Raw genomic sequence first — 11,243 nt, forward strand, 5'->3', positions numbered from 1 at the left:
GCATTCTTAGGAAGTGAGATGTTTACAAAGGTCAACCATCCTCATCTCGCGTTTCCCTTGTGGCTTTTCCCCCTCTCCTCACCTTAAACTCTGAAGCTGTCAAATTAGGTCAAGGTAAAGTCACAGGGTAAGGAAAAAAGCAATGTCTCAGAAAGAATCTTAACACAGCCTTCTTCAGCGTTCCCTACACAATACTGAACTCCTTTTATGACAATCCCACCATGTCCAAATCTGGCAACAGAGGAACGAATGACTACTTAATAAATACTAAATTGATGCTTTGAGTAGAGATGACCATATAGACAGAACAGCACAGGAGGCTGCTGAGAGGCTCAATAATGGATGGAACAGAGCAAATTGAATGGCATCAAACACCTGCAAACAAAGGCACATAAAAAATTACAAGGGTCCCCATTTATAACCGTTGCGTAAATTTCGCTGAACATTTCAGCTTGCGCCATTTCTGATAAGTCTGCGCAAATAAAACTTTTTTTTATTTATAACCTTTTTGCACACCATCCCAGTTATAATTCACACCTAACGCAATATTGTGTACGCGTGAACGAGCATTATAACGGCGCCTCGAAAACGTACTTCATTCCCATTTTATGGCGACAATAACCAATGATTTAGATATACACTAGACGAGTCCCAAGGGGCGCTGTTTTGAAGCCCCGCACCTCCATCCATTTATTTTTTGCCACGTTTATTCTATTGAATACACCTTCATGCATAATTTTACATTATATTATGTGAGCTAAACATAATATATATATTTTTGAATCCTTGAAGTATAATTTTTTGAAAATTCTAATATTACTGTCCCCACTACAACCAAAAATACTTGAATACATGTCATTTTGTCCTTGAAACATTAAATTAAAAAGGACAGCTTCTTCTGGGGAGTGCCAATATGGCCGACCGGTGGCTTCAAAGCCTCTCATTGGCTAATACATATCATCAGCAATCCAGGATTTTATCTACATCATTGACGAAAACAGCCTTTAATTTCTGTATAATTTGGAACTCTTTGGAATTAAGCCATGGCAGTTTCTAAAAGAAAGTGCAATGGCAATTTGTAACATTTCTGTAGAGGTGTGGGCAGAATGTTTTCATATTTTGCAGTTACTTTTTCAAACTAAACACGCATGCTGCCTATAGAAAGTGCCTGTCTGCGTATTCTGCAAGATGGATTGTAATTTCAAAACAATGTAAAAGTAGGCTAAACGCCTCAGTCCACATTTCTATGCAACAGGAGTGCATCCTTCAGACCATCCAGTGTATGGACATCCTGCGGCAGTGTGATCCGACCGCGAGCGTCCAGTTGTGGAGACTACAGCACATTGAGCCTGTGGATGGACAGTTCAGTAACTCATCAAATATGATACAATATTGTGTAAAACATTGAATTTGTAGATGCATCAACATTTTGACTTTATGTCCCCTTTTCCCCATGTTTTAGACATGAAGCAGAACATCTTGCTCACCCCACGAGAAGCAGTGCATGATCAACGCCACCCTCAGCAAGGGATCTGCTGGCAGTGATGTACTCTCTCACTCTGAGGGTAAGACATAATTTAAACATCACAGATATAAATTCCCACTGTGCCCATCATAAAGTTAACTACATTACTTTAGCTGGCTGCTTTGACCAAAACTTGAATGTAATATAACCTATTTGGGGAGCCTAGTGTGTGTGTATGAACTATGTAGAATTGTTTTCCCTGAAAACAGGTACTGACAGGAGGAGCAATATGAGTCTGTCAGGGGTCGTCATACTGGATGGTGATGGAAGCTTGGGTGGTCCACACAATGAAGAAGCAGGTGTCCCTTCCAGTGATGTGGAGCTGACCTTGGACCTGGTGCCAGTAAGGATGGTCTTCATGGAGGCTGTAAGACCCTCCCTCCTTGATATAGAAATCCTTCGACTTCACTGCCTCTTCAATGGTAAGTCCCTTGCACCATAGGGACACTTGACCTCCACCACTACTGTGGTCTGAAATAGACACCGAAGTTGACATACTGTACAAACAATTATCTAGGCTAATAATTTTTTTGATCTACTGCTCTGCTAACTAGCTAGCTAAAGTGTAGTCAGTGGCTAGCTAAGACAGAGAAAGGGGACATAAGAAGTTCATGGATTGGACACAGAAGGTCTCTGATCGCACTGGTGAACGGTAGCTGACAGTGTCGGCTAGAGATGATATGCAGGAGCTTCCTGCAGGAATTTGTAGTCTTGCTGAGCCATTTAGATTTTTTTGGAGTAAATTGAGGAGAATATATTGATAAAACTCACCTTGTCCGAGAGAGAATTACACTGTTATCAAAACATCACGCCAGGATAAGCCTATACGAAACACAGATCTTATATGAAGAAGTTCAAAAATTGTGAAAAAAACTATTGGAACCATTACCGGGTTAACCGCTAGGTTTTATGATGTGTCCACTGTGCCGGACTATTGGCCATATACCACATTCCACCGGGCCTTATTGGTTAATTAAACCATCGTATTGTTGAATACTCGTGTCTGATCGGCTTGAAGGGCATTCTAGAGTGTGCATTATTTAAGTTATAATGCCAGAGAAGCCAGTGTTTGGAGGATATATTGGCACGGGTGTTGTTAGGCCCGAGACAAAGTCAATATATCGTCCAAGCACCGGCTTCGAGAGCATTATCACTTTTAAACAATGGGTTACCAACATATTCAAATAATGACTTACATATTTTCATTAAAAACATTATTTAGATTAATTTATTTATACTATTTCATCCATCCACAAGAGGGTTGCTACCCAAGCCGGCTGGTCATTAATTCTATTGGTTCGGTTTCCAGAGACGCGACCCAGTCGTTCAGTCTTTTTGTTCTGTATCTATGGACGCGACCCAGTCGTTCATTCTAAATGTTCCATTGCCATACTGGCTGGCAACGTTCTTATCCCTTGCTTGCTAGCTAGCCAACTACGGCTAACTTACAGTCACGTCAAAAAGTGCAGCCAGAATAACAGCAAAGTAGATGCATTTTAGTTTGTTTAAGCTGTTTTGTAGTGACGTTTATTTGGATACATCCATAACAATGATGCACGATTTCGCCTGGCATAGAAAATGTGCTCTCGTCAGGACACTGTTGTTCTGAGGAGCTAGCCAACAACACAACTAACACAATCACTTCAAACTGAAGCTGGAAAGACAGCAAAATGTTTTCTATTGATAGTTCTTTGTATACCCTACCATTCAAAAGTTTGGGGTCACTTAGAAATGTCCTTGTTTTTGAAAGAAATGCAATTTTTCTGTCCATTAAAAGAACAACAAATTGATCAGAAATACAGTGTAGACATTGTTAATGTTGTAAATGGCTATTGTAGCTGGAAATGGTTGTTAGACATTGTTAATGTTGTAAATGGCTATTGTAGCTGGAATTTTTTTTAAAATGGAATATCTACATAGGCGTACAGAGGCCCATTATCAGCAACAATCAGTCCTGTGTTCCAATGGCACGTTGTGTTTGCTAATCCAAGTTTATCATTCAATTATGTTAGCACAGCTGAAAACTGTTGTGCTGATTAAAGAATAAATAAAACTGGCCTTCTTGAGACTAGTTGAGCATCTGGAGCATCAGCAATTGTGGGTTCGATTACATAATCAAAATGGCCTTCTGACCTTCTAGGCAGAGTTGCAAAGAGAAAGCCATATCTCAGACTGGCCAATACAAATAAAAGATTAAGATGGGCAGTCTGAGATATGGCTTTTTCTTTGCAACTCTGCCTAGAAAGTCGCCTCTTCGCTGTTGACGTTGAGACTGGTGTTTTGCGGGTACTATTTAATGAAGCTGCCAGTTGAGGACCTGGGAGGCGCCTGTTTCTCAAACTAGACACTCTAATGTATTTGTCCTCTTGCTCAGTTGTGCACCGGGGCCTCCCACTCCTCTTTCAATTCTGGTTAGAGCCAGTTTGCGCTGTTCTGTGAAGGGAGTAGTACACAGCGTTGTACGAGATCTTCAGTTTCTTGGCAATTTCTCGCATGGAATAGCCTTCATTTCTCAGAACAAGAATAGACTGATGAGTTTCAGAATAAAGTTATTTTGGTTCTGGCCATTTTTAGCCTGTAATCGAACCCACAATTGCTGATGCTCCAGATACTCAACTAGTCTCAAGAAGGCCAATTTTTTTGCTTCTTTAATCAGCAAAACAGTTTTCAGCTGTGCTAACATAATTGCAAAAGGGTTTTCTAATGATCAATTAGTCTTTTAAAATGATAAACTTGGATTAGCAAACACAACGTGCCATTGGAACATAGGACTGATGGTTGCTGATAATGGGCCTCTGTACGCCTATGTAGATATTCCATAAAAAATCAGCCGATTCCAGCTTCAATAGCAATTTACAACATTAACAATGTCTACACTGTATTTCTGATCAATTTGATGTTATTTTAATGGACAAATTTTTTATTTTCTTTCGAAAACAAGGACATTTCTATGTGACCCCAAACTTTTGAACGGTATTGTATATCTATAAAAATGATGCTGATTCATGATTTCGACTGGCTGAGGAAAGCTGCCTGCCTGTCTGTCTCATCCCGACACGTTCATTACTATGGGACAGCTGGAGAATAAATGTGAATATTGAAACAATGTTGCAAATGTCGGAGAGACTGACAGCAAGGTTTATACAAATCTCCATCTACACTGCAGAAAACTAAATGTTAGTCTAAAAGAAATGTGACATAATGTCTATATGCTTTTTATAGTGGAGATCAAGTTCATAAATGTCCAGGCTGGGCTGATGAGACAGTGGATTGCGCAGTCAGATTGAACAGAGTAAATAGGCATTTTAACGTCATAGATTTAGCCGGTGGTAACTTGTGGAATAGACACCATCTGGAATGCGCTTTAAACCAATCAGCATTCAGGATTAGACCCACCCGTTATATAATTAAGTGATAATGCCCGAGAAGCCGGTGTTTGGAGGATATATTGGCACAGGTTTTGTTAGGCCCGAGACAAAGTAAATCTTGGTGGGGCAAACTCAAAAAATATTTGTTTTATGCATGCCAGCAAAGCCACTACACAACACAACACTAAACAATACATTATTTGCACTATAATGGTGATAAACAGTGCCCACAAACTGTTAGGGCCTACATAAAGCTGTCCCAACAGCAGAGTCACAACAGCAGTCCTAACACCTTACCACTGCTACACCTGGCTTTCAGCAGAGCCTTGTCTGGCAGCGAAACAGTTCATTCAGCCTCATTACCTGCCTTTTTAAAAAACATAGCTGATATGACTGACTTGCTTAAACAAATGTGATTTCTACTGACAATTGACATGTACAAACTATGGCATAAGGGAACAACGAGCGGATAAGAGGCAATCCGTAATTTCGATTAAGACATTAATGAGCGAGCTAGGACGGACGTAGTCAATATAACTATTTGTTCAGCACTTTTTAAATGTACAGCGACATAATTCAGAACGTGGGCCATTCTTACAGTATTCTCCCTGTACACCAAGTCAGAACCGTAGGATACATAAAGTGGGCATATAAGCAGACAATGAAAGCTCTTAAAATATTTGATGATGACATTTATAGCCTATATGTGCACCACCAAGTCAGAACAGTAGGCTAAGTTATTTTACATTTACATTTACGGGTGAGGCACATGGGCTACTAACAGCTTACTACACAACATACACTTAGTATTACTTTCTTAGCTACAAAATACATATTACATCATTTATGCAGCAGCATACAAGACATGTTTGGACTCACCTTGTTGTGCTCACTTGAACAGGTAGGTGGCGCGGCGGTCCTTCGTGGGCAGATTTTGTCATCAAAGTCTGGCATTCTCTGGATTTATGGTGCTTTCAAGACAACCGGGAACTCTGAAAAAAAAACAAGGTTGAATCATGATGTCAGTGATCTTCAGGTCAGAGCTCTAGAAAGAGGCCTGAGTTCCCGACTTGGAATTCCAAGTTGGATGACTGTTCAAAACGTATTCTCCCAGTCGGAGCTCGTTTTTTCCAGAGTTCCCAGTTGTCTTGAACTCACTGAAGTCTGAGATTTCTCCGTTCTGAGTTTCCAGTTGTTTTGAATGCGGCAGAAGTCATGCTGAATGGACAGCATGGCCAATGTTGAATGTTTATCCTTTTAAGCTTGGAAAAGAGACCTTTAAACCCACATTTGGACCACACACCCACTCCACTGAACAGCAGGCTAGTGATTGCTTTGCCATGCTTGCAGTTAGCCACTGATTCTTTCCAAACCACTCATTGTTGAATTTGCGATTTCCAACTTGTTGTGTAATGTTGATGTCCAATGATGAGCACCGATACATTTAGCTATAATTTCTCTTCATCATTTCTCTTGATATGACAAGGACTGAAAAGGATTTGCCAATAGATTGTTGACTTGTTTCATGAGGTTGACTGCTAGCTTGCTAGCTAAGATTTTGAAAGTATGATGTTGACATGATCAGTCCAATCAAAGCTACGGTAGATATAACGTGATTTGATGTCATTTTATCTGTGGCCAATGACCTTGAGCCTTCTTGGATGGGCACTTCTAATGTAACTCTATGGCAGCACTCAAGGGGCTTGAATTTTCGAGCTCTCCCCGTAGATTTTGCGGTGACGTAGTGTCCCCATGAATGACAGAACACTGAGCCAATCACGGCGCAACTAGAGAACATTACCAACCATTACATTGTTTGCAAACTGATATGTGACATGTAATAATGGCAAAAAAACATAACAATTATACACTGCTCAAAAAAATAAAGGGAACACTTAAACAACACAATGTAACTCCAAGTCAATGACACTTCTGTGAAATCAAACTGTCCACTTAGGAAGCAACACTGATTGACAATACATTTCACATGCTGTTGTGCAAATGGAATAGACAACAGGTGGAAATTATAGGCAATTAGCAAGACACCCCAAATTAAGGACTGGTTTTGCAGGTGGTGACCACAGACCACTTCTCAGTTCCTATGCTTCCTGGCTGATGTTTTGGTCACTTTTGAATGCTGGCGGTGCTTTCACTCTAGTGGTAGCATGAGATGGAGTCTACAACCCACACAAGTGGCTCAGGTAGTGCAGCTCATCCAGGATGGCACATCAATGCGAGCTGTGGCAAGAAGGTTTGCTGTGTCTGTCAGCGTAGTGTCCAGAGCATGGAGGCGCTACCAGGAGACAGGCCAGTACATCAGGAGGCGTGGAGGAGGGCCGTAGGAGGGCAACAACCCAGCAGCAGGACTGCTACCTCTGCCTTTGTGCAAGGAGGAGCAGGAGGAGCACTGCCAGAGCCCTGCAAAATGACCTCCAGCAGGCCACAAATGTGCATGTGTCTGCTCAAACGGTCAGAAACAGACTCCATGAGGGTGGTATGAGGGCCCGACGTCCACAGGTGGGGGTTGTGCTTACAGCCCAACACCGTGCAGGACGTTTGGCATTTGCCAGAGAACACCAAGATTGGCATTCGCCACTGGCACCCTGTGCTCTTCACAGATGAAAGCAGGTTCACACTGAGCACATGTGACAGACGTGACAGAGTCTGGAGACGCGGCATGGAGAACGTTCTGCTGCCTGCAACATCCTCCAGCATGACCGGTTTGGCGGTGGGTCAGTCTGGTGTGGGGTGACATTTCTTTGGGGGGCCGCACAGCCCTCCATGTGCTCGCCAGAGGTAGCCTGACTGCCATTAGGTACCGAGATGAGATCCTCAGACCCCTTGTGAGACCATATGCTGGTGCGGTTGGCCCTGGGTTCCTCCTAATGCAAGACAATGCTAGACCTCATGTGGCTGGAATGTGTCAGCAGTTCCTGCAAGAGGAAGGCATTGATGCTATGGACCGCCCGTTCCCCAGACCTGAATCCAATTGAGCACATCTGGGACATCATGTCTCGCTCCATCCACCAACGCCACGTTGCACCACAGACTGTCCAGGAGTTGGCGGATGCTTTAGTCCAGGTCTGGGAGGAGATCCCTCAGGAGACCATCTGCCACCTCATCAGGAGCATGCCCAGGCGTTGTAGGGAGGTCATACAGGCACGTGGAGGCCACACACCTACTGAGCCTCATTTTGACTTGTTTTAAGGACATTACATCAAAGTTGGATCAGCCTGTAGTGTGGTTTTCCACTTTAATTTTGAGGGTGACTCCAAATCCAGACCTCCATGGGTTGATAAATTTGATTTCCATTGATAATTTTTGTGTGATTTTGTTGTCAGCACATTCAACTATGTAAAGAAAAAAGTATTTAATAAGATTATTTCATTCATTCAGATCTAGGATGTGTTATTTTAGTGTTCCCTTTATCTTTTTGAGCGGTGTATATGTAAAAAAAATTATCCAGCTAAACATGTGGGCTCAAATGCCCTGAATGACAGGTCGCCACTGACTACGGGACAGCTGGAGATGGAATTTGAATATTGAAACAATGTGAGAGAGAGAGACAGCAATGTTTATACAAATCTCTGCTGTTGAAAACTAAATTTTTGTGTAAAAGAAATGTGAGATAATGTCTAGATGCTTTTTATAGTGGAGATCAAGTTTATAATTTGCCTGGCTGGGCTGATGAGACAGTAGATTGAGCAGTTAGATGGAACAGAGTAAATAGGCATTTTAACTTCATAGATTTAGCCGGTGGTAACTTGTGGAATAGACACCGTCTGGAATGCGGTTTTAACCAATCAGCATTCAGGATTAGACCCACCCGTTGTATAATTCCCTTTATAAATTGGGTGGTTCAAGCCCTGAATGCTGATTGGCTGACAGCCGTGGTATATCAGACCATATACCACGATTATGACAAAACATGTATTTTTACTGCTCTAAATAAGTCGATAACCAGTTTATAATAGCAATAAGGCACCTCAGGGGTTTGTGATATATGGCCAATATACCACGGCTAACGACTGTGTCCAGGCACTCCACATTGCGTCGTGCTTAAGAACAGCACTTAGCCATGGTATATTGGCCATATACCACACTTCCTCGGGCCTTATTGCTTAAATAACGCATTGTATATGTATTGTATATGTAAATTATGTTTGATTGTGATCATGTGGGAAAGAAGTTTGGACGTGCTACACGCCACTATCAGATGTTTTCATTGGAGGAGGGATCTGCTCACGAGCGCCTATTTGTTGGAATGCTGCCTCCAGCACTTCACAAGGGAATACTGGCAGGGTTAGTTTAAACTGAACCAGGGTGCACCATTCTATGGCCCGTGACGCGAACGGGCAAAAGCCCTTCTCAAATCGAACAGTAATCTGCGTCGCTCGGTCATGTTGTGATACTAAATATACGTAAGTATCAAAAGTAAAAGTATAAATCATTACAAATTGCTTATATTAAGCAAACCAGACAGCACCATTTTCTTGTATTTTTTAATTTACGGATAGCCGGGGCACACAACACGCACAGTGAGTCCGCCAGAACAGAGGCAGTAGGGATGCCCAGGGATGTTCTCTTGATAAGTGCGTGAATTGAACCATTTTCCTGTCCTGCTTAGCATTCAATGTAAAGAGTACTTTTGCGTGTCAGCGATTTATTTTCTTTAGGAATGTAGTGAAGTAAAAGTTGTCCAAAAATATAAATAGTAATGTACAGATACCCCAAAAAACTACTTAAGTAGTACTTTTAAAGTGTTTTTACTCAAGTACTTTACACCACTGAAAATATGTCCATATTTTCAAACTAATTTTCATTGGGAATACAAATCAAGCATTTTATCAAAAACAATCACTGTGAACACAGAATCCTACTCATTACTCCACGTGCTTAACCTACGTCACTTTTGTTTTGAGCCGTCTTCGCTGTCGGACAACTTGAATCAGCCCTCCAGACAGGTTTATTTCTGTAGTTCCAGAAGGTATGTTATTCCCAAGTGTTACATTTACACCTAGGGGAAGAGGAGTAACTCAGAGAGAAGGAAATATGGATACAGATAGCTATATAGTTTTATATCCTTTCATCTATTACTAGCATTGCGCACTGTCGCTGCATAAAACTGTTTTATAATGACATATTTGGCTCCTTACTCCCACCCATTACACAGAGATTTCCTCGCTACACCCCGTAGCCTCGAAGACCTACCTACTGAGCAGAGATGTCCTGTGTAACTCAGTTGGAAGAGCATGGCGCTTGCAACGCCAGGGTTGTGTGTTCGATTCCCACGGGGGGCCAGTATGAAAAAAATTAAAATGTATTCACTAACTGTAAGTCGCTCTGGATAAGAGCGTCTGCTAAATGACTAAAATGTAAATGTATATTTGCATGGTAAAATGTAATGTCTATTCATAGTTTGTCACTCGGTCGCGTCATGCCATTGTTATGAACGTTCTTCAAGCCGCCCTCTACCGGCGGCGCCATAGTGGTGCCCTAAAGTGGTGACAACTAACTACTGTTTCCTCTAAATTACACTATAGTGCCTGGAAATACTATGACATTGCTAAAGTAGTGAAATGTTTATTAGGAAACAACTTTGCCAGCATTATCATGTCGTGAAATTTACTTTAGACAGATGGCATTGTTGTCATTAGCTAGCAAAGTTCGTCAAAAATAGCTAGCAATGCTAACGTTAGCTAGCTCAAATCAGGTGGCCTCCCCTCAATCTTAGCTAGTTAACGTTATGTTGCATCTAAAGTCAATATGGCGACATCAAAATGATTATTTGCCTCCTTTTGAATGTCATTGTATTTCCAAGCCACCATAATGCACTTTTGATTAAATCTTCATCAGCGCTCATTGACGACGTACAAAGTAGAATGCTGTCGGGCATCAGTCCAAAACGAAAGTTCAAAACAATATTATGACGAAACATGCAACCCATGATATTCATGCGGCGAACAGTGGAAGGGGTCTTTGCCTGCTATATTTACCTCGACACTGAACTGAAAACATAATCATATTTTATGACACAGTGACTGCCAAGCAGGTATCAAAGGATTTAGAATTTTGTGTGTTTGTGTGAGACTTGGCAATTTAACCAATCTATACTCTGGTGCACTTTAATCTCCTGTTAAGTATTGTTAATAGTTTACAGGTTTTCTCAAACTATTTTACATAACAGAGCCTATATAATTATAAACATTTATAGTTATATCGTTTTTTAATAGTTTTGTTTTTCTCTTTAAAAAAATTCTGGATGCATACATTTTTACTCAATCCAATTTCTATTTAATTATCAAATTTTCATATCTTATTTCAGTTTATCCCATTTCAGAATGCTCGAC

The 11,243-nt window shown here is 41.2% G+C and overlaps 1 long non-coding RNA gene across 2 annotated transcripts; it reads right to left on the bottom strand.

The window, feature by feature from the left end:
• Positions 1–6: 6 nt before the first annotated feature.
• On the bottom strand, positions 7–5,809 carry LOC121562189. 2 transcript variants are annotated; one of them, XR_006657541.1, is made up of 3 exons: positions 5,773–5,809; positions 1,488–1,996; positions 7–1,349 (listed from the first exon to the last, which is right to left on the bottom strand). It is a non-coding gene; the product is annotated as an uncharacterized LOC121562189 (long non-coding RNA). The 2 variants fall into 2 exon arrangements; XR_005999426.2 differs by lacking the exon at positions 5,773–5,809 and having other exon boundaries at positions 1,488–1,559; positions 1,743–2,898.
• Between the last annotated feature and the right edge of the window lie 5,434 nt (positions 5,810–11,243).

The sequence above is a fragment of the Coregonus clupeaformis genome, chromosome 28 (assembly GCF_020615455.1).
Source record: "Coregonus clupeaformis isolate EN_2021a chromosome 28, ASM2061545v1, whole genome shotgun sequence".
Lineage (NCBI taxonomy): Eukaryota > Metazoa > Chordata > Actinopteri > Salmoniformes > Salmonidae > Coregonus > Coregonus clupeaformis.